This window comes from Hordeum vulgare, chromosome 7H (genome assembly GCF_904849725.1).
Source record: "Hordeum vulgare subsp. vulgare chromosome 7H, MorexV3_pseudomolecules_assembly, whole genome shotgun sequence".
NCBI lineage: Eukaryota > Viridiplantae > Streptophyta > Magnoliopsida > Poales > Poaceae > Hordeum > Hordeum vulgare.
This window is the reverse complement of record NC_058524.1, coordinates 176096217-176121708: the sequence shown is the minus strand read 5'-3', so window position 1 is coordinate 176121708 and position 25492 is coordinate 176096217.

The following is a 25492-nucleotide window of genomic DNA, read 5'->3' as shown; positions in this document are numbered from 1 at the left end:
AATACACGCAGCTCCAAGCAAAACACATATCATGTGGTGAATAAAAATATAGCTCCAAGTAACGTTACCGATGGATTGAAGACGAAAGTGGGGATGCCTTGCCGGGGCATACCCAAGCTTAGGCATTTTGGTGTCCTTGAATTTGGCTTGGGATGACATGGGAATCCCTAAGCTTAAGCTCTTTCCACTCTTTTTTCCATTGTCCATAAGAGCATCACCCAAAACTTGAAAACTTCACAACCCAAAACTTAAACATAAACTTGTGATATCATTAGCATCAGAAAACAAATTACCAACTCTTTATGTACTGTAGTAAACTTGATTTATATTTATATTGATGCTATATTACTGTATTCTCACTTTCCCATGGCTAGTACCCCCCGATACTAACCATAATTTCATCAAAATAAGCAATCAACACAACAAAAAACAGAATTTGTCAAAAACAGATCAGTCTGTAGCAATATGTATACTTCATATACCTCTGGTATCCCAGAAATTCGGAAAAATTATGACAATTAGGGAAATTTGCATATCAACCAGCATAAAAAAGAATCAACTCAAAAGCTCTTTCTGGATAGGAATTAAAAATAATTAAGTGAGCACAAAGTTTCTGTCTTTTTCAGCATGATCAAACAATTATCACCAAAACTGATCATAAAGGTTCTACTTGGCACAAACACTAAAAGAAAACATAAAAAACACAATCATAACAGAATTATTATGGTGTGGAAACAACAAAACATAAAGCAAAAAGCAAAAATAAATTCATTGGGTTTCCTCCCAACAAGTGCTATTGTTTAACGCCGTTAGCTAGGCATAAGGCGATAGAATCAAGTATCGTCGTCTTTAGTGCTCGAACCGTAAGTAGCCCTCATCATGGATTCATAACGAAATATTTCTATATTTCTAGGAAAGTGTTCCATGACCTTCTTTAATGGAAATTGAAATCTAATATTCCCTTCCTTCATATCGATAACAGCACGAATAGTTCTAAGGAAAGGTCTACCAAGAATGATGGGACATGTCGGATTGCAATCAATATCAAGCACAATGAAATATATGGGCACTTAGTTCCTATTTGCAATAATAAGAACATCATTCATCCTTCCCATAGGTTTCTTAATAGTAGAATCCGCAAGATGCAAATTAAGAGAGCACTCATCAATCTCATTGAAGCCTAGAACATCACATAAAGACTTTGGAATAGCGGAAACACTAGCACGCATATCACACAAAGCATTGCATTCATGATTTTGAATCTTGATTTTGATAGTACGTTCCCACTCATCATGAAGTTTTCTAGGAATAGATATCTCCAACTCAAGTTTCTCTTCAAGAGATTTCACCATAGCATCAACGATATGATCGGTAAAGGCCTTATTTTGGCTATAAGCATGTGGAGAGTTTAGCATGGATTGCATCAAGGAAATACATTCAATCAAAGAGAAACTATCATAATTAAATTCCTTGAAATCCAAAGTAGTAATGTCATCACTACTCAAAGTTTTGATATCCTCTACTCCACTTTTAGTGCTTTTAGCATCAAGATAAGTGGACTCCGAATCATTGGGGCGTTTCTCACCCAAAGTGGATTCATATCCAGCCGCATCATCATTAGGATTGACATTAGAAAATTAACATCCAGACTTTCATTCCAATTCTCAATCAAGGAAGACAAAGGAATATCATTTGGATCTAGAGGAGCACCTTTACTAGCAAACAATTTCATTAACTCATCCATCTTAGCACTCAAAGAGTTAATTTCTTCTATAGCATGCACTTTTTTACTAGTAGGTGACCTTTCAGTGTGCCATTGAGAATAGTTTGTCATGATATTATCTAGGAGTTCTGTTGCTTCTCCTAGAGTGATTTCCATGAAAGTTCCACCAGAGGCGGAATCCAAGATATTTCTAGAAGCAAAATTCAAACCAGCATAGAAGATTCGTATAATCATCCAAAGACTTAGGCCATGAGCGGGACAATTTCTAATCATCAATTTCATTCTCTCCCAAGATTGTGCAACATGTTCATGATCTAGTTGCTTAAAAGTCATGATATCATTACGGAGAGAGATAATCTTAGCTGGTGGAAAATACTTGGAAATAAAGGCATCTTTACATTTGTTCCAAGAGTCAATACTATTTTTGGGTAAAGATGAAAACCAACTTTTGGTCGATGTCATAATGAGAACGGAAATAGCTTCCATTTAATCATATCATTACCCCCATCTTTCTTTTTTTGCATATCGCATAACTCAATGAAGGTATTAAGATGGGATGCGGCATCTTCACTAGGAAGGCCGGAAAATTGCTCTTTCATAACAAGATTCAATAAGGTAGCATTGATTTCACATGATTCCGCACTAGTGGCGGGAGAAATCGGAGTACTAATAAAATCATTGTTATTAGTATTCGAGAAGTCACACAATTTGGTGTTTTCATACATGGTGACTTAGCAAGCAGACAAGCACACAAGCGAACAGAGAGAAAGCGAAAGAAAAGGGCGAACGAAAAAGGCAAATATTTTTGGAAATTTTGTTTTTTCAGAAGTGGGGGAGAGGAAAGCGAGAGACAAAAGGCAAATAAAGTTAATGCAAGATATGAGTTTGCGATAGTTACTTGGATATGCTTCACTTTGAATACTCCCCGACAACGGCGCCAGAAATCCTTCTTGCTACCTCTCGAGCTTCCGTTGGTTTTTCCCTTCAAGAGGAAAGGTTGATGCAGCAAAGTAGTGATAAGTATTTCCCTCTATTTGAGAACCAAGGTATCAATCCAGTAGGAGTATCAAGATGAGGCACCAATGTACTTGTGCGAAAAGAAACAAACTTGCACCCAACGCTATAAAGGGGTTGTCAATCCCTTCACGGTTATTTGCAAGCTGAGATATGAAGGTGAAAAGTGCAACAAGGCAATTTTGTAGATCTGAATATAGGATGTGGGGTAGACCCGGGGGGCATAGTGTTCACTAGAGGCTTCTCTCATAATAGCAAGTATTACGGTGGTGAACGAATTACTGTCGAGCAATTGATAGAATCGCGCAAAGTCATGACGATATCTAAGGCAAGGATCATACATATAGGCATCACGTCTGAGACAAGTAGACCGATACTTTCTGCATCTACTACTATTACTCGACACATCGACCGCTATCCAGCATGCATCTAGTGTATTGAGTTCATAACAAACATAGTAACGCCTTAAGCAAGATGACATGATGTAGAGGGATAAATTCATGCAATATGGTATAAACCCCATCTTTTTACCCTTGATGGCAACAACACGATGCGTGCCTTGCTACCCCTTCTGTCACTAGGTGAGGACACCGCACGGTATGAACCCAAAACGAAGCACTTCTCCCATTGCAAGAATTATATATCAAGTTGGCCAAACGAAACCCACAACTCAAATTGAACTACAAGGATCCGAAATCATGCATATAAGAGATCAGAGGAGACTCAAATAATATTCATAGATAAGGTGATCATAAATCCACAATTCATCGGATCTCGACAAACACACCGCAAAGAAAGTTACATCGGATAGATCTCCATGAAGACCATGGAGAACTTTGTATTGAAGATTCAAGAGAGAGAAGAAGCCATCTAGCTACTAGCTATGGATCCGAAGGTCTATGGTGAACTAGTCACGCATCATCGGAGAGGCAATGGTGTTGATGAAGAAGCCCTCCATGTCCGAATCCCCCTCCTGCAGGGCACCAGAACGGTCCCCACATGGGATCTTGCGGAGACACAAGCTTGCGGGGGCAGAAAAGTATTTTTGTGGATCTCCCCTTTGGTTTCAGGATTTTAGAGAATTTATAGGCGAAAGAGGTAGGGCAAAGGAGGCACGTGGGGCCCACAAGCCTACGAGGCGTGCCCCCAGGCCGCGGCTAGGGGGCTTGTGATCTCCCCCGAGGTCTCCTGCCTTGGTTCTCAAGTCCCCTGCGTATCTTCTGTTATGGAAAAAATCATCCCGCAAGTTTTATTCCGTTTGGACTCCGTTTAATATTTTTCTCTAAAAAGGTCAAAAACACGGAAAAAACATAAACTGACACTTGGCACTAAGTTAATATGTTAGTCCCAAAAATAGCATAATCATGCATATAAAACATCCAAAGTTGACATGATAAATAGCATGGAACCATAAAAAATTATAGATATGTTGGAGACGTATCAGGTTCCAACTAGTTGATGCTAAAATGGGAAGGCCCTTAGCGGGTAGTACGAGTCACAAGGCCTGGTGCAGTCCGCCCGGAGATCGAAGATGGTATCAAGGTGCTTAACTCATGGAATATTGAGCATCTTTGTAAGTTCTACCCATAAGGCGCGGTTACCGGGCCTAGTCCCCAGCAACCACCTTATGTACAAGCCTTGCCGAAGTTGCATGTAACCCTTTGTACAAAGCCACACCCTGTGCATAAATAAAGCTAGGCACTGCATCATGTCATCATTGGCATATGCATCATGCATTGTGCATTTACTTGTGTTATGATGTAACTAATGCCCTAGCTTACCAGTTATTAAGAGTGCTTGATGGACTTGTAGTCTTTGTTACTCGGTCACCCCTGTTCTCAAGAGGACGGAGCCCCTCTTTTGCTCTGTATGTTTTGCCTCTAGGTGAACGAAGGGCAGCGCAAAGACGAAGACAAGGAACCATTGCACCTTCAAGGGGGCTTCCCCCAAGGAGACAAGTTCAAACCACTTTATATCGAATGTGGTTCCGTTTCCTTCCTTTGAGGAAACCCTTGCCGCTCATCTTTTGTTTGTGTGCGATGGGACTCTCCTCATGATAGGGACCCTTGTCGGGATAGGCCATCTTATCGCCCCTCGTCGCTCACTAGCCTCTAAGGAGGGGGAAGATCGCGCTGGTGCCGGCAAGGGGCCTTGCCGGTGGACGATGATCGTCTATTGCCGGGGACTCGCTCCCCCTTTGACACTTGTGCTTTGCGCCAACACCACAAGGAACCCCATGCGGTGGAAATGTATGACACAATGTGGAGAGATGATGACGCAGGGATAGTACTCAAGGAAAAAGGAACGGCTATCACTTTATTCATTTCTTCGGTACATAATGGATAAAATAGATTACAATTACACAAGTAAAAAAATTATAAAATTCCTATAAACTTTTTCTTTATAAAAAGATAATTGCCATGTAACGCCTTCCTTATCCCCCTTTGTTTAGAGATTGGATGATGGAGGGAAGGCGTACGAAGGGCGCACCCAGATGGGATTCAGTGCCTCCCCGCCAAGACCGAAGGGACTCCTCCCTGCCAGGACCAAGGAGTCCCTACGCCCGGAGGGGCGTACAATACTGATAGGGGAGAAGTGTGCAGGTGCAGATGATGGTGCCGCCGGGGCCAGCTATTGATGATGGTGTTGTCGGCCGTCGCGACGGGTCTGAATCGCCTCCCCTGCCCCCGGAGCACCAGAGGTCGCCGCCACCGTGACCTCCATGATCTCCATCACCCAGCAGACGCCGCCACCACCGTTGGATCCGCTGCGTGGCCGAGAGAGGACGCCATGATCCATAGATTTATCACAGAGAGAATGGTCGTCCCTAGTGTCCAAAGGCGGGGAATCCACCCTACCTTCAAGAAAAACTCGCAGGAGAAAATCTCCCACCCATGCATGCCAAACATGGCGCCATGGACAGCAGGTCGCGCTGTGATATCCTGAGAACCACCGATGCCTTCACTGTCGGGTCACCGCACACATGGGACCACACTCCCTGCGGTTGATCAACCCCCGACACTATGACTGAAGCGGCTGCATGATCCGAATGGGAAGCTCTTGCTGCCCTCCATGAAGATGGGGTTGCCCACGCTTCCCAACCATGGCCAAGAACCGAAGCCACCTCAAAGAGCCAGCACAGAAGAGAAAACCAAGCAACACTAGGTTGGAGAGGAGGAGAAGGATGGATGAGCATCATCTCCGGCACCCCACCCGCTTTTATATGGAGGGTGTGGGGGGCTGGCTCTCCTATGCTCCAAGGGTCGCCGACCACCTCCACCTCATGGCAGAACAAGTAACCACCCCATCAATCTAATCCATGTCACTGCGGCTCCTGCCACTACCAAGCCTTTCAGTCATGCATACCTGTTGCGAGTTTCATGCAATGCATGCGACGCGTGTGACGGAAACGAACTAAGGAGGTGGGACGACGCAGGAGAGTGGGATGACGGTTACCTCTTCGTGAACTCCGTGCTCGCGCATGAACTTTGGGCCCGACCCAACAACGCTAGGCGAGCGAGTATGGCCCAGGCCCAGGGGCTCCTGTCGGTGCACTAATAATGGGGTACCTGGTGCCCCATACTTACACGGGCGTCGGAAGCATCACCTCTGAAGACCAGCACCAATAGCCCAAGACACGCCAAGAACCCTTGGTATCTACCATGTACGAAGGCGCAACCATCCTCACCAAGACCCGGCAAGGCACCTCCCTAGCAGGCGTGAGGCAGCCTGCCATAGATCCATCTTATCGGTATGACGATGAGGTGTCAAGCCCGTAGATGGCTAGGTGTCTCTCGCTAGCTAATTGGCACCGCGCCGGAAGATAGGTTGCAGCCTGTTGACAATCATCCAAAGGCGTGTCAAGACCAGAAGCCGTGGCCAGCTCATAGGTGGGAGAGGCCTGCCAGTAACGCACCCCCAATCGCCACCTAGGGCCGCATTTATGGCGTTCCGTATTAAGTGCCAGAGTTAGGAATGATAGCACTATTAGGTATCTGATCATCTCAGTTGCCACTGTGGATGCCCCTTGAGGTATTAAAGGAGGTCTGAGATTCAGATCTTTGGGCATTCAAGCGCTTAGATATTAAGCACTTGGTAGATTAGGCCCCCCTGGGATGAGAGCCAAGTGTAAGCATACACGCGTGCTAGCTCTCCCCGGCAACGCTTGATGGGGTATAGCTTTGTGTAAACTTCATCTTCCCTAATCAACTCACCAAAGCAGGAGCAGGGTTCGACGCTTCACAACGGCTCGAACCTGGGTAAAAACCCCAAGTCTCATCACCGTGTTGTTTCATAGCCTCTGCTCATTGTGTGGTACGACCTCCCCGCCGAACCACAAAGGCCCGAAGGTCCCATAGGTTACCATGTGCACACCAACACCAAGAAACCTACTATCAAAATTAAGATAAATAAATATGAATTCAATTCTTTGTGTGACCTTGGTGCTAGTGTTTCAACTATACCTAAAACTTTATGTGATGTGCTTGGTCTCACTAATATTGAAGAATCTTCCCTAAACTTGCATCTTGTGGATTCTACTATGAATAAACCCTTGGGGTAGAATAAATGATTTTCTTATAATTGCAAACAAAAATTATGTGTCTGTAGATTCATTGTGCTCGATATTGATTGCATCCCTTCTTGTCCAATTATACTTGGAAGACCCTTCCTACGAACTATAGGTGGAATCATTGGCATGAAAGAGGGAAATATAAGGTTTCAATTTCCATTAAAGAAAGTAATGGAACACTTCCCTAGGAAGAGAATTAGGCCACCATATGAATCTATCATGAGAGCCACTTATGGGTTGAGTGTGAAAGATGAGAACACTTGAAAATATGCAATATGCCAAGCTAACGGCATAAAACAATAACGCTTGTTGAGAGGCAACCCAATAGTTATATTATTATTTTTCTTTTTATTTCCTGTTATTGTGTGATAAAATGATCATTTCCTCTATAATGATTGTGTATTTATGTTTTAGTTAGTATTTGTGCAAAGTGATACAGTGCAAAAACTGACTCTTTTACGACGAGTGCAAAATTTCTCTGATTTTATGGAACGTCTTTTTAAGCTGACTTTTTTACACTTCATTGATATAAAAATTCCTAATTTGTAATAATGTTTGGAGTTACAGAAGTATAGGTTCATTATAGATTACTATGGACTGTTCTATTTCAGTCAAATTTTGTTTTTGCATGTGTAATTTGCTTCTTTTGATGATGCTATGGATTGTATCGGCGGATATAATCCATGGAGGAGTTAATATACTGTACCCAATGCTAAAATAAAATAACAATAAATTCATAACAGCACCTGAAAGTATTTGATATGTTTCTTATACTAACGAATCTAACGAAGTTTTGTTGAGTTTTTTGTTATTGAAGTTTTCAAGTTTTGGGTATTGCCCCGATGGACAAAGGATCGAGGAGCAGAAAAATCCTAAGCTTGGGGATGCTCAAGGCACCTTTAGGTAATATTCTAGGAAGACTCAAGCGTCTAAGATTTAGGTATTCCCCGGAAGGCATCCCCTCTTTTCTTTTCAATCCATCTGTATGTTACTTGGAGCTATATTTTTATTCATCACATGATATGAGTTTTGCTTGGAGCGTCATTTGCTTTTGTTTGCTTTTACTTTCAGTTTTCCACAATCATTGTTTGCTGGAACACCTAATTGAGAGAGATACCACATCATCACAATTTGTTAGAATACTCTATGTGTTTCACTTCTATCTTTTGAGCTTAGTAGTTGCTCTAGTACTTCACTTATTTCTTTTTTAGCACGGTGGTGTGTAGATTTTGTAGAGATATTATGCTCTCGTTCTTCACATATTTTTTTGATATCTTGACAAATAGTGAAGGTAATTTTCATGGGACGTAAGAATAGATCAAAATAATGAGTATTCAATGAGTGATAACTAAAACTATCATGTAGCACATATAGAGAAATTGTGGGTTAAAGATATTGATGTGGTGATATGAAAAAGGTGTGGGTGCATTATTTTTAATCCAGATAGATGTTGATATTAATAGATGTTAAACTTCTTGTTCAGCAAAAAAATTAAAAAGGCATGGTGATGATGTGTGAGCATTTCTATTCCTCGTTGAAATCCTTGTGTTGTTTTGAGTCAGAGTCGCGTGATGGTTAATTCCTACCAACCCTCTCCCTCGGGGCATGTGAGTAGTACTTTGATTTGTGATAAAACTAATAAAAATTTGTAATAAGTATATGAGTTCTTCACAACTAATGTGACACCATGGACATAGGCACTCTCATCTCCTCATATTTCCTAGCCTCTTCGGTACGTGCATCGCCCGTTCTCACCTTGAGGATAATTTTAACTTTCCGAGTGCATCCAAGCCCCGTGACATGACACGCTCTGTTATACATAAACCTTTTTATATCGTCCTCAAAACAGCCACCATATTTACCTATTATGGAATTTCCATAGCCATTCCGAGATATATTTCCATGCGAATGCCATCGTCACTTCACATGACTGGTTCATTCATGATCATAATCCTTTGCATGATCATATAGAGCGGACATAGTATTTGTGGCAAAGACACCATTTATCATATTTTGGTACATGTCACACTAGATCTTTGCACATCCTGGTACACCGTCAGAGGCATTCATTCAGAGTCATATCGTCCTATTAGTTTTGATATTGATTTTTAATTATATAAGTGTTTCATGATGATTATTATTAGAGCATTGTACCAGCGAGGAAATAAAAATGCGGGAGACCAAATGAGCAAACCATAATAAAAAAATGAATGAGAGAAAAACAGAGAAGGGACTTTGCTACTATCCTTTACCACACTTGTGCCTCAAAGTGGCACCTTGTTCTCCATATGTGCAGTCTCATGTTATATGATTCATAGTCTAGTGGAAGTCACTTTTTCATAAACTTGGCTTTATATTCTGATGACAGGCTTCGTCAAATGCCCGAGGTCTTCATGAGCAAGCAAGTTGGATACAAACCCCACTTAGATTTAGTGGAGTTTTCATACACTTATAGCTCTTGTGCATCATTTGCATGGCAATACCTACTCCTCGCGTCGATATCTATCGAAGGTCATATCCATAGCTCGTTGATACACCTAGTTGATGTGAGACTATCTTCTCCACTTTTACCCCTTTGAAACCTACCATGATATTCTATTCCACCTTTATGCTATGTCCAATGGTTCACGCTCATGTATTGCGTGAAGAATAAAACGTGATGTATATTGAAAATGTACGATCCAATTACCTTACTTGAACACCGTGGTGCTTGACATTTGTATTAATGTGGTGAACATGGAGCCATGCCTTGCTAATGTAATAAAGATGGATGGGGGTAAAACAATCTTTGATGATCATGTACTTTGAAAGATTAATGATTTGCTGCTTATACCTAGAAGTATTGCTATGTTAGTGTTTGTTAATTCATCGTTTCTCAATGAGCATGCATGCATAAGGTTACATCATGGATAGCATGTCACATAAAAATTATGTTTTTATCATTTACCTACTCGAGGACGAGCAGGAATTAAGCTTGGGGATGCTTGACACGCCTCCAAAGTATGTATAACTTTTTACTGTCCCATGCTAATATATTATCACTATAGAACACTTTTGGATTATTTATTTACCATTTTATATTTTTTTGAGCACTAACCTATTGACCCAGTGCCTAGTACTAGTTCCTATTTTCTGCGTATTTTCACTCTTCAGGTTTTCCATACCGAACGAAGTCCAATTTCCCTAAAACTTCTTGGTTATTTTTTCTGGACCAGAAGAAGACCAACTAGCATCAGAAGAAGGGTGGAGGCCTCACGAGGGGCCCACAACCTAACATGGCGTGCCTGGGGGCGCCCTAATGCCTTGTGCCTCCCTCATGGCCCTCTGACTCCATTCTTTGGCTTATAAATTCTCATCTACCCTAAAAACACCAAAGGGAGTCCCAAAACACTTTTTACACCGCCATAAGTCTCTGCTCCGATGGGAGGCCATGTGGAGCTCCGTTCCGGCACCTTGCCGGAGGGGGGACCGATCATGGAGGGCCTCTTCATCAATCTTACTTCCATCAAAATGATGTGTGAGTAGTTCACCACATACCTATGGGTCCATAGCAGTACCTAGATAGGGATCTCTCTCCTTCTCTGTTTGATCTTCAATACAATGATCATCACATATTCGCTTTGATCCGTATGATGTAATTCCTTTTGTGTGATGCATTTGTTGGGATCCGATGAATTGTGGGTTTATGTTCAGATTATTCATGATAAATATTTGAGTCTTCTATGTATACTTATATGATTATTATGTGAATTATTATGATAGATTTGTAATTTTCTATGATCTATTTAAATAGTTTGGCCAACTAGATCGATATTTCTTCGGTGAGAGAGGTGCGCTGTTGTAGGTTTAACCTGACGAATTTCTATATACGAGTAACAGAAGGGGATAAGATGTGTCTTTGTGTTTCTGCTACTAAGGATAAACGGTGGTGTTTATTCATATTTCTTGAGTTTACTCTGTCAACATCATGTCGGTGTTCTCCATTCATTACTCTATTTTACTTAATACTCTAGATGCCTATGGGATAGAGGTCGATGAGTGGAGTAATAGTAATAGGTGCAAGCAGGAGTCGGCCTATTTGATTATGGACGTGATTCCTATATACTGATGATCATTGTCGTGAATATCGCATAACTATCCATTTTTTTGTCAACTGTCCAATATGTAATTTGTTTACCCAGTGTATGCTATTTTTCATGTGAGATGCCAATAGGGAAAGCTGTGCCCCCAGGTTTGTTCACAACATATTGATAAAACCTTCAACACCTTCCTACCACTTACTTGTTTTTAGTTTATCGTGCTATCTACAATTATCTATACACCTCACTTGCTTGCAAATAACAAGACAAGAGGATTGACAAACCTCTTGCCGATGTTGGGTGCAAGTTGTTTGTTCTTTTGTGTGCAGTCGCAGAAGACAGTTGTGGTTGATATTCCTATTGGTTTAGTAAACCTTGGTTTCATAACTAAGGGAAATACTTACCCACATTGTGTTGTGGTAAACCGTTTCTCTTGACGGAAAACCCAACGCAGATCACAAGTATTAGTGGGCTAAGCGCGAACCCCTCCCAAAGGCCCATGCGTCCAAGGGTGGGAAACCCCAGGGTGCTCGCCGCCCGCCTTGACTTGGGGGGCCAAGACATCCCCTTAGGGAAACACCTCCACCCTAGGGTAAACCCTAGAGGGGATGGTGAAAGAACAACTTCTCCCTTGGTGGTTTTTGTAACTAATAGCAACATTGGACTAATGATTTTACCAAGTATGTTGAAGGAAAAGTTCAACGAACGGATTGGAAAAGGTTTGTGAGGAGATCCCCTAGATGCACGGAACGTCTATTTGCAACAATATTCAAGACTCTACTTTCTTCATTTTGCGAGAAATCACATTTGAGTCCATAGGAAAGCCAATGCTATTAAAAGGGGGTGAGTTATCTATCATGATCTGGTTTCTCTGGTGCTTAAAGTTATCCACCAAAATACCTCAAGTATTCTCCCATAAAAATATTGTGTTAAAACCCAAACATCCAAATTCGGTGCCACCAAGTATTCCCATTCAGCCCTACCGAGTATTCCTTAAACAGAATCCAAAGCCAAACCCTAGCCTCTCGGTGCCACCAAGTATTCCCATTCAGCCCTACCGAGTACGTGCCAACTTTATGTTGGCCAAGTTTTGAGAATCACAATTTCCGTTTTTCAAACTTCCGTCTCACAGAGAGTTGAACTTGCCCAAGGTAACCCGAGTCGGTTTCACCGAGATTTGTATATCGTTCTCATCGAAACGCAAAAACTTGCCACATTTTGCACTAGTCGGTGTAACCGAGTTTTTTACTCCAGTTCCACCGAGTTGGGAAATAATGTTGTAAAGTTTGTATTTTGGACATGCCTATATATACCCATCCACCTCCCTATGATTCGTAGAGATAGCACTTAGAACAAGCCAACACTTTCCCCATCCATTTTTTGAGAGAGAACCACCTATTCATGTGTTGAAATCAAGATATTCCACTCCAACCATATGAATCTTGATTTCTAGCCTCCCCAAGTTGCTTTCCACACAATCAATCTATTCTACCAAGCCAAATCTATGAAAGAGTGATTGAGTGTTGAGGAGGCTATCTTATCTATTACCTTTTGGAGAGTGATGTCTCCTAGATTTGTTAGGTGTCTCTTGTGAGCCTCCAAATCGTGTGGACATGAACCTAGAAGTCTCCAGGAAACCTGCAAGCTTACATAATCCACAAACCTCATCGACATATATCAAGTGGTAATCAAGATGAGTTGTATCATCATTAGGATTAGTTATTAGTTTCTCTAGCATACCCAAAGGAATATCATGGTAAATATTTTTAGTAGGATCAGTAGGTTGAGGAACAACTTTTTCAAGTTCTGTTCGAGGCGAAGATGCCCCAAACAAGCCACTCAAAGGGTGACCATCCATAGTAACAAACAACAGTAAAATTCAGCACATACCAAAAATGTTTCCTAACCAATTTACAGTTAACAATTATAGGGGATCAATCATATTCCTTTCGATAAGTAAGAGTGCCAAACCCAACAAGGAGAAGAAGGAAATGATAAGAAGTTTTCAACAAGATATTCTTTGAGAGCACTATAAGTAACAGTGATAGATAGTTTTGTAGCAATATAATTCATAGTAGGTGACAAGTAACAATCGTAGCGTGTAGCAAGATAGCCCAATCCTTTTTATAGCAAAGTACATGCCTAAAAGTACTCTTATATAAAGAAAATGCTCCCGAGGACACATGGGAATTATTATCTAGTCATGTTCATCATGTTGAGTTGATTCACATTTGTAACTTTGATAATTTGAAATGTGGGTGGACCGGTGCTAAGGTTCTGTTCTTACTTGAACAAGCAACCCACTTATGATTACCCCCTCCCGCAAGAATCCGCAACTACGAAAGAAGAATTAATATAAATCTAACCATACCATGAAAAATATTGATCAAAATCAGCCCCTTACGAAGCAACGCATAAGCTGGGGTTTCAGCTTCTGTGACTCTCACAACCCATCATCTATTTATTTCTCCACAATGCCTTCCTTAGGCCCATAACATGGTAAAGTGTCGTGTATTCAACGTACACATGACACCACTAAGAGAAGAAACAACAGACACATCATCAAAATATCGAACGGATACCAACTTCAGATGATTACTTACAGCAAGGCTTGTCCCATGTCCTCAGGAACAATAGTAACTACTCACACCTCATCAACATGTTCAAGATCAGAGATATAACAATAGTAATTAAGGATCTGAACATAATATCTTCCACCCAGTAATCTAACAAGAATCATCTACGATATGTAATCAATACTACTAGTAACCCTCATGTACCAATCTAAGGTTTTGAGACAAAGATTGAATACAAGAGACGAACTAGGGCTTGGAGATAATATGGTGATAGTGAAGATGTTGATGAATATTGGTCCTCCCACGAAGGAGGAAGCTTTGGAGATGATGATGGCTTCGATTCCCCCCCCCCCCCCCCGAGAGAAATTCCCCCGGTAGAATCTATATACCGAAGAGCAAAAGGTCCTCTGCCCAGGTTTTCGCCTTGATAGGCGTCAGTTTGTCCTGAAAGTATCCTTATAATTGTTTTATGTCAAACCACACCATATAGGAGAAGACAGGGGCCGGGAGACGTGCTGGGGGCCCACGAGGCAACAAGGCACGCCATGTTGCCCCGTGGCCAGCATGTGGCCCCCTCTGGTATAATTTTTGCCCAATAACTCTTATATATTCCACAAAAATTCTTCGTGAAATTTCAGCTCATTTGGAGTCGTGCGGATTTTTACGTGTTTTCGTGGTTTTCACGTCCAGAATTCTAGTTTCTAGTAATTTCCCTCTTTGTGGTGTACCTTGCATATTCAAAGAGAAAATACATAAGAATTGTATAATGGTGGGTAATAATGGACAAGAATATCATAAATATTAATAAGTATTCATGATGCGTAATGGACGTATCAACTCCCCCAAGCCTAGACCTCGCTTGTCCTCAAGTGAAAGACGGACTCGATAAAACAACCACATGATAAGAGGTGTCGATAAAATAGAATATGGACATGAGAGGATCATTAATATTAACATAGCATCAAGTTTTTCATCATATAGCTTCTCATAAACAAGTAATAATCTTTCCACAATTGTTGAAGTATGAAGCATAAAATTTATTGGTGAACAACAAACCATGTTCTTAGTCCTTGGGACAATCATAATTCATCATATTTCAGAGGAGAGTCTATGTAACAGCTTTTACATTAGGAAGTTTGGATACCCAACTATCATTTAGTCTTATATGATTTCTACCACTCATTGCATATTTTTGGAGTTAATGTTTTCATCGGACACATAGGAAGATACAGACTTCATTGTTTTGCCACCCCAACTTATTTACCTCAAGGATAATGTCAGCAATAACGATTCACGATCTCCTACATTCAACTGGATATATATATCTTGATCAATCTCCAACACATGATGCTTGCCTACTAGAGAGTTAAGAGGTTGGAGTAGGGATAACTTTATTGACTCTTGCACAAAACTAACCTCATCAAGATATAAGAAAGGTCTTCACAGAGGGAATCATAGGTTGTCATGCGCTCTTAGGTTGCATGCGCAAACTCTTAATGCAAAGGAACGTCACTTTATATTACCCCTTATGATAGAAAACTTTATTATGCACTATATCGCTTTTATTTCTTTGCCATCACAAGATTGTACAAACCTCATTTTCCCTTACAATAAATGATCATACATGTTTAAGAGCAATTTTTATTACTTGGTGCATCGACGACAACTTACTTGAATGAGCGTACTCAATCGATAGGTCAGTATGCTGGACTCTGATGGCAAGAAACTAGGTTTCAGGGTTATTGATGCACAAGTGGTATCTCTACCTAGTGCATAAAATTTTGGCCAGCAAAAGATCTAAAACAAGAAGCACATGTTCGATGATCCGAGACAAAATAACTTCTACGTGAATATAAAGTGTCGTGATCATTATGTTGGCTTCCATGTCCAACATCAACACTTGCTCATTATATAATAGTTGGTTAGGGTTTATAATCATAAGAGATGTCCAAGATAGTGTATTTATATGTGAGTCTTTTATCCTCTATCATATCTTGCATCGATTATAACAATGAATAATGTTATATTTGCATATTCCCAAACAACATTTATCACTAATACTTTTTCTATGTGAAGTCATTACTCTTCATGGGATTAGCATATGATCTTTTATCTCTATCATTTCCTTGCTATGATGATAGATGCATGAGAGTAAAGCACACCATCTCAACTAATATTTATTATATAACTCTCACACTCAATTACAAGGATAGATAGATCTCAAAGCAAAAAATCTAAGCAAAGAAAAATATGAAATTTATTTCTCTAAATCATGACATAGCTAAGGATCGAACTAAAACACATGGTAATGACAGAAGAGATGGTGATACGATACTGGACACCTGCCCCAAGCTTGGGACAAGCTAAGGGTGGTTCCCATACCGATGTACTCATCTGTCCTTCTTGGGTGGTGGTGGTTATGTAATAGGTTGGTGATAATCATTGCCCCCTCCATCAAAGCATGAGTTTTACTAGAGGAGGTTATAGTAGAGTTTACCTGTGTACGAAAATAAGCGGTAAAACGTGTATAGGAAGATGTAACCTTGTTTGGTAAGCTTGACTTTTTGAATTCCACATGCATATCAACCGGCTAGCGCAGAGGTACTTCTCCTTCTTCTTCATCGCTCGAGGGTTCAATCCTCTTTAAGTTAGTCTCATCCTCCGTTGACCATCTATAAGGATCTAGATGCACATATACTTGTGAATTGGCAATGAGATCATTTTCAACATTCTGGGATATAGTGTTAATTTCAATATTAGTTTCAATATTGTTCTGGGGTTCCGGAAGGTCTCTCCTATCTCTTCTTCGGGAGTAAAAACTTGGATAATGTTAGTTTCAATATTTAGGGCATACCTAAGATATAGTGTTTAATTCTTTGCCCATTTACCACTCTGTGGTTTTTTCCTTCGAAGTTCTTAATCTTTATAGCACCAGAGCGATAGACTTCGTCAATGACATAAGGGCCTTCCCATTTGGAGAGAAGCTTACCTGCAAAAAATCTAAAACGATAATTGTACAAAAGAACTAGGTCTCCTACATTGAATTCCCGTGTTTGGATTATCTTGTCATGCCATCTTTTAACGTTTTCCTTAAACAACTTGATTTTCATAAGCTTGTGGCCTCCATTTATCTAATTAACTAATATCAAATAGCCTCTTTTCACCAGCAAGTTTGAAATCATAGTTGAGTTTTTTAATTGCCCAATAATATTTATGTTCTAACACAAGAGGTAAATGACAAGCTTTTCCACAGATCATTTTATAGGGGGGGAATTCCCATGGGGTTTTTATAAGCTGTTCTATAAGTCCATAAAGCATCAACGAGTTTCTTAGACTAGTTCTTTCTAGATCTATTAACAGTCTTTTGCAAAATTAGTTTTATTTCTCAATTTCTCAATTCAACTTGGCCACTAGACTGGGGATGATAAGGTCATGCAATCCAAAGGTTAATATCATATTTGGCTAGCAGTTTACGGAAAGCACCATGAATAAAATGTCAATCACCATCAGTCATTAAATATCTAGGAACTCCAAACCTCGAAAAGATAATATCTTTAAGCATCTAAATAGAAGTATTATGATCAGTACTACTAGTTGGAATAGCTTTTACCAATTTAGCAACTTAATCAACGACAACTAGAATATGAGTATGCCCATTAGTGGAAGGAAAATGTCCCGTATAATCAAAGCCCCAATCATCAAATGGTTCAATAGCAAGTGAATAATTCATAGACATTTCCTCACGTCTACCATTGTTACCAATTCATTGACATTCATCACATGAAATGACATACTTATGAGCATCCTTAAAAAGAGTAAGCCAATAAAAACTGGATTGTAAGACGTGGTGTGCAGTTCTGTGACAAGCATGGTGTCCTTAGTAAGCTTCAGAGTGGCACCTTCATAGGATCTATTCGTGTTCATGCTCACACACACAACGTCTAATAACACCATAAACTCCTTTATAAAGATGTGGGTCATCCCATTAGTAATTTTGCAAAACATAAAAGTACTTTTTTTATTTTGTCCGTACATGAAATTATGTGGTATATACTTAGCGGGAATATAGTTAGCATAATATGCCTACCAAGGAGTACTATATATGTGAAGTGTTTATAGCATCAAGTTGCTCATGAGGAAAACTATCATCAATAGGCGGTGGGTCATCAAGAACATTTTTCATCCTAGAAAAGTTATCTGCTACACGTTTTCAGCTCCCCTGTTATCTACGATATGCAAGTCAAAGTCTTGAAGTAAAATCACCCACCTAATATGTCTAGGTTTAGCATCTTTCTTTTCCATAAGGTATTTTATAGCAGCATGACCAATGTGAATAGTTCCTTTGGAATCAACAATGCATGCTATAAACTTATCACATGCAAACATGAGTGCTAAAAATTTATTTTGAGTGGTAGCGTGATTTCTTTGAGCATTGTCTAGGGTCTTACTAGCATAAGGGATAACATTCAATTTCTTGTATACTCTTTGCCCTAGAATAGCACCAGTGACATAGTCATTAGCATCACACATAATTTCAATTGGTAGATTCCAATCAGGTGGTTGTACAATAAGTGTAGAATCATGGCTTTCTTAAGTATTTTAAAGGCTTCTACAAAATTATCATAAAAACAAAAGGGATATCTTTTTGAATAAGATTAGTTTGTGACCTGTAAATCTTTGAGAAATATTTGATGAAACACCTATAGAAACCAGATAACCAAGAAAACTTCTTATACCTTTGATATCTTTAGGACATGGCATTCTATCAATTGCATCAATTTTAGATTGGTCTACCTCAATGCCTCATTCATAAATTTTATGCCCAAGCACTATACCTTCATTCACCATAAAGTGTCACTTCACCCAATTTAGGACAAGATTAGTTTCTTCACATCTGTGTAAAACTCGATCAAGGTTCCTCAAGCAATCGTCAAAAGAAGTCCCGCTATCGGTGTAATAAATATGGGGGCTTTAGTACCTAGACTTGTACAGAGGCAATCGTGCCCCCGGACCGGTAAGACCCTGCCAGGTAACGCCAACCTTCGGACGACAACGAGCGAACACCATAAACAAGGCTCTGACAAGCGACCTTGACTGGAGAAGGAAAACCAGAGAATAACCACGCCCGAAAATACCCCTTGAAATCTCCACCGCTCCACCTCATCAGGCTGATTCTCAGCGTTAGTGAGGTGTCGAGCGGGCATGCGGTTAGCTGGGTCTAGTCAGAGGCATGCAGTCACTTTAGTGACACCCGTCCCATGACGTGTCCAACAAATAGAACGTAGTTGGGCGAATGACAAGAAGGATAGGTAATTCTTGCCGGGGAACATCGCCAGCCCACCACCTCACGATGCATTTAATGTGTGTGTCTGTGTCCGTCAGAGTTAGGTATTTCCCACTATTGCTTCTTTGAGTAGTTTTGGCAGTTATCTTGTGGACTATTCTCCCACACAAAGACTAATTTAGACATTGTGGCAACCCCTTGGACTTTAAAAGGACGTCCATGGCTACCCTTAGAAAGGTCGACACTCTGTTTATTCCACACGCGTAGCTGGTGCCCTCGAGCACCCTTGTGAGGTGAGCGCGTGTGTATTATGATCATTCACACAATCCACCAAAACACCTGACGTAGGGTTTTATGTGTCACACCATGTGTTTGTACCACTTTGCTACAATATGATTCTATAAAATTTGGAACCAATTATAACTTTTTTGTATGCTTGTGATGATTGAATTGGTTGATATGTGCTTGTTTGCCTATTTTAGGTCTTTATTCAAAAAAATTCCCTTCTCACAAGAACTCATCTTCTTTCTCCAAATACCTTCCCAATGACCATACCATGTGTATAGGACCTAAAACTATTTTTATCAAATATTTTCTGAACAAAATGCTTTTCTTAATTTAAGTTTTCAAAACACCCTCAACTGCAGTTTGTACTACAAGTCCTCAAATTAGGGTAGATGGTTTGCCCCAACGATTTTATTTGGATACTATTATCAAAAGGACTTTCCAAAAGCATAAAATTAATTCTCTATTTTAAAATTTAATTCTCTATTTTATTTAAATACCTTTTTTCAGGATATAAATGGTCTTTTACAAATTGAAATTATTTTCTTGCTTAAAAAATATTAGAAAGAATATAGGGAAACTCACTGGACATATAGTTCCCATATATAAGAGGTTGGACGCCTCGTCATGTTCAAAATATTGAAGAAAACCCTCCAAAACCCTTTATGTCTATTCCAAGCTTTTGAAATATTTCTATACGAAACATTATCAATAATTCAAGGAAAATTCTAGCAAGTCACACATGATATATGTGACTATCTTGCCAAGTTTCTTCTCAATCCAAGTTGATTTGGTTCACCAAAATTTTCCAAAACCCTCTTTGTCCAGAACCAAACTTGAGCAAGTCTACATTGTCAAGTTTTTCCAACGGCTCTCAAACTTTGTAGGAGTGATCTAGTCCCCAAATAATGATGCTACACCAAGTGGTACATTAGGGGGAATAGATTTTCACAAAATAAGCATCACAAGGGCAAGTGATCAAAATAAATAAATAAACAAAAGTAGCTATAGCACAATGTGAAAAAATTGTCTTCCATAACCAAATCAGAATCTGTTTTGGTGAAAACCCCAAGATACAATATATTAAAAATTCAGAAACTGAAGCTACGGATAAATAAGATCACTAGTGATCAGTAGCAAAAAGGATCAATTAAAAATCTATTTTTAAACTCTCGGTATTCACAAAATAAGATTTAAACCAAATCTGTTTTAACTCAAATTTTATAAATTCAAACATTGTCAAATTTATATTTTCACAAACTTCATGAAATTTTTGATCCAATGCAAAAAGAATCACCTCATTTGGGTTTATAGAATAAAAGTTGTAGGCATTCTAATATGAGATTCAAATTTGTTTTGGAATTAAAAACAGAAAAATATTAAAAAGAAAAGGGTGACGTGGCAGATTCCTATTGGCTGAGAGGTGTGTACGTTTTCGGCTATCTAGAGGTCGGCCGTAATGTAAGAAAAACTATTTGGTTTATAATCTAACTAATAGAACAGGTGGTTTAATCTAATAAACCGAAGGGGCAAGGTATGTCTAATCTGAACCATCCATATGAGATCTAAGGGTGGGAAAAAAAGGATGAGGGGAGGAGCCTTACCGTGACAGAGAAGGAAGAACGGGAGCTCCTACAGCAACCGACTTGAAGGGCGGGGTGGGGGCGCTCTAGGAGTAGGACGGCGGCGGGGAGGGGTGGAACCGGCGGAGGAGATCTCGACGACGAGGGGTGGGTTCCCACGGGCGACGGGGCGCTCCTCGCGACGTAGCAGCTCGCACCACGGGTTCCTGGCGAGCTTGTTCCTGGCAGGAAGTCCGGCGAGTGGGGCGGCGTGGTATCGGTCGAGCAAACAGAGATTTTTCTAGGGGAATGGAGAGAGGAGGTCGAGGAGATTCTTATAGGGGTGGTGGGAGGTGCGGGGAGGGAAGGAATCCCGCGAATCCGGGAGAGGAAGCTTCCTGTGAGGTGCGTGCCATGGCCACGGAAAGAAAGCTTTGGAGGTAGAATAAGGAAATAATGGGCCAGATTCGGATTTCCTAATAGGCCGAGATAACTTTCCTAATAGAAGTGATTTCTTTCCTTTTAATTTAAAACAGGAAAGAGAGCTACAAAAGGAATTAAATCATTTCCCGAAAAATACAAGTATTATACATCAAAATTCTACGAAAAATATTTCCCACCACGTATACATTTTATTTTTCACAAAATAAAAACTTTACAAAAAAATATTTTTATAAATCCAATAAAATACAAATTTTGTCTTTAATGTTTTTGGCACACTTTTTCTAGTGACTTCTATTTTTTTGGGGTGTCATGTTACCTCCTCTCTTTCTTGCTTGGCAAGTATATTATTAGGAAAATTTTTGTGGTTGAAATCTTGGGCCAAATATAAATTCGAATCAAGTACCGAAAGAAATTCAAATGCCACCTTGATTCAAATTCCTTATAGTTGAAGAAGTCATGTTATCTTCTCTCACTGATTTTAAATGGATGAATTTGAATTCACAGAAAAAAGGGGAAATTCATTTTATTCCCTCTCATTCAAAAGTTTTAAAAAGTTTTTGTATTTTTAAATTTCACTCAAGTTTCAATCACTCATACAAACAAATAATCAATCTAATAATTTTATTAACATTCCAAAATTTATAATTTTGGGATGTTATAAACTACCACACTTAAAATGAATCTCGTCCTTGAGATTCGAAGAGGCTAGAAAGAAAAGGTTAGGGTTTCGGAGGTCTTCTAACAAATCCAATTTCCTATAAAGTGGGATACTACCACACTTAAAATGAGAGTTACCTGTCTCTCAAAATTTAGCAATCCTCTGGGGACTTGGCATCTGACTCCTCACATTCTTCATGGTAACTACTTTGGTGAAGCTCTTCCATTATATTCATAATGTTTCCATCAAAATCGAGGGTTCTTCTGTTGATATAAGCTTCTTCCGTCACAGAGTCTTCTTAACTGACAACTCTCGTGACCATTCTAAATAACCTATCGATGATTCTCATGGTGGTCTACCATTTATGGTTATCCTGCAGAGAGAGGGTTCTTGGCTTCATCCTCACCGTAAAACTTCCTACGCGTGACAACAATTGCCATGTACATGGGCTTTCATCATACCATTCTAAGGCTTAAACTAAAGCATCAAAGAACGTCGTCTCTCACTATGGGTAAGTCTCTCAGATTTACCATTACTAATAGCAAGAGAATGATAAGAGTAAGTCGTCATGGTGGCCAAGCCATGTCGCACTAAAATCATTACCTTGTATAAGGTTTAGCGAATCTCGCCTTCTAACACTTGGGTATCCGCACAGCGTTGTAGAATTTCTCTTGTTCATGAACGAAGTTCGGATAAATCCAATGATTCTGCAAGCTGAACAAACATCTATCATTTCTTCACAACTCTCGAGTTTTTCGTATGCTCCTAAGAAAATGTTTGCTGATCAATCATAGCTTCTTCCAAGTTTCTTTCTTCATAAAGGTAGTGATTGATCCTTATTAGTCCCGGGGTCTGTGGGTTGCAGGCCCACTTTAACTCATACTTGGAATTACTCCGCCTTTAAATCCTATAGTGTTTCATTCCATCATACTCTTGGGGTAACCATCATATAATAATAATCCTCAGACTTAATTTTTGGTACACACTCCACTCTGTGGGATACTTTTTTTCCATTGCTGTGTTTACCATTAGAAGGTATTGGTTCATCCATAAATCATATTCATTTCATATTCAATCCTTTATTACATCCTTAATTTCTTCTAAAAACTCCAATACAAAAGTACTTTATTAAAAATGTTGCCATCAACATTATTCGGTATGGTCAAGCATTTCTGCCAACTTTATTCATTTGTCTCCCTTGGAGATACTTTAGTCCCACTGGAACTTTCCAAGGTGCTTCTTGAAATCATCCATCTTTTGCTTTATCATGGTGGCCATGAGCTTCATCTCCATCATCTCCGCATGCATTTCACTCAGGTATTCCTGTGTATGATGGAGGCTTGCTTCAAGTATTTTTCCAATCTGACGTATGGATTCCATGGGAGCTTCACGGACAACATCAAAGAAGGTTGCTCGTGGTACATGTGAAATGAAAAATTATTGCCCCATAGTCTTTGGACAAACTCCTTTCACATGCTGGAGGTGTACTTCCACATACCAAAGTTGCACTCCACTTTCTCTGAATGGGTAGCCTTTGTAGACTGCATCTCCTTCAAGATGAATGTGCTTCATCATGTCATTCAGGATTTTCGAGTAATCATGATCACTAGTCATGGTCATGATCGTTTCTGGGCCCTTAAGGAAGGACTCGTAGAGGGTTGTCATCTGCAGGTGTGAGAAATTGGGTACTCATAGGAATGTATGTTTCTCCTTAGTATGCATGGTACATTCCTACTCATTGGATCCTGTGGGTTTACCCATTGCTACCACACTTAAAATGCGATATACTCATGCCTGCATAGACCATAATTTCTCATGTCCTTATAATTATTTAGAGGTCTTTGTTCATAGAGAAACAATGCATACAGTTTCAACATAGGAAATCATGACACAATAAATTTATTGATTCATGAAGTTATTACAATCTCTGAGTCTTCTATTACAAAATTCAACTCCATAATCTCATGAAAACAAGAGTGCTTCATGTCACACTTATTGTCATTGTCCAAACTTAACTACTCCATTTTAGCTTTCTTCCCCTGTGGACAATTACTAGCATAATGTCCTTCTTCTTTGCAATGAAAACAAATGAGTTCCGACAAGTCTCGGGGCTTCTTGAGTTGACTATTACTCCTTGGTTTTCCTGCTTCCTTTTTGGGCACATATTTTTGTAGTGGCCAAATTCCATACACTTGAAACATATGGTATGACTCAGCTCTTTATGTGTAGGGATTTGACTCTGGCTGGTGTACTTTCTCTTCTTTCCGGACTCCTTCGTTCTGGCCAGTTCTTCTATTTCAAGTGGATCCAACTCTACTTTTTCTGTCGGGAAGTCTCCCAGATATTTATGGCTTTCCCTTGTGCAATCATGTGAATAATGTCCTTCTTGTCCACATGAGTAGCATGCATTGGAGAAAAATCTGGTTAGACCTTGTTCATAATGGTCTTCTATATTTTCCTTCATCACAGGTTCTTCTAGAAACTTCTTCTTGAACGTTTCCTTCATTACTACTTTCTGCTGCTTGACAAGTTGTTGCACCTTGGGGCAGATGTGACACTGGGCTGGGTAGTGGGTGGCTCCTTCACACAAGAAACAAGTCACCTGACTAGTAGGGCATTCCTCTGATGAGTGATTTTCTTCACAATGAGGGCATCCATCCTTGTGTTCTTCCTGGGTGTGTCCTATTTCTCCACAGATCTTGCATGCGCAAGGCTTGCTCATCGGGTTATCATAGCAATTCTAAACGAGACGTGATCTTAACAGAGTCTTCTTGAATTCGTCCCAGGTTCCTGCTCCACTAAATCCTTGTATGGCATGATGCATTTTACACCAGATAGCATCACCTTGGGTAAAGTAGTAAAGAGCGTGTGCAACTTCATACTTCCTTAAAATCAAATTGCTCCCGAAGTGGTTCTCCATGTTCTGAATCCATATTTCAACTTTTAGCTGGGTCATTGGTCTAGAGATTACAAGTCCAGCTTCATACGCCATCTATTGGGTCCAAGGTTTTAGGGATGAGATGGGTAAGAGAGAGAGGGAAAGAGGGAGATACACCAAATACAAACAATACTTTTGAGAATAGATTTTATTTGTGGCTGTCGGAAAACACAGACAAATGACGGCTGATAAATAATCGTATCTAACGTGGGTATATAACAGGGGTTTGGAAATTCTAATGGCCATATAAATATTGGAACACTTCAGGGTGTTTGAATTTCTTCGGGTCTTCAGAGTATTCAATTGGTGCAGCTTCAATTCTTCAAATGCATGGTGAAATCCTCTTTACTTGGAAGTGG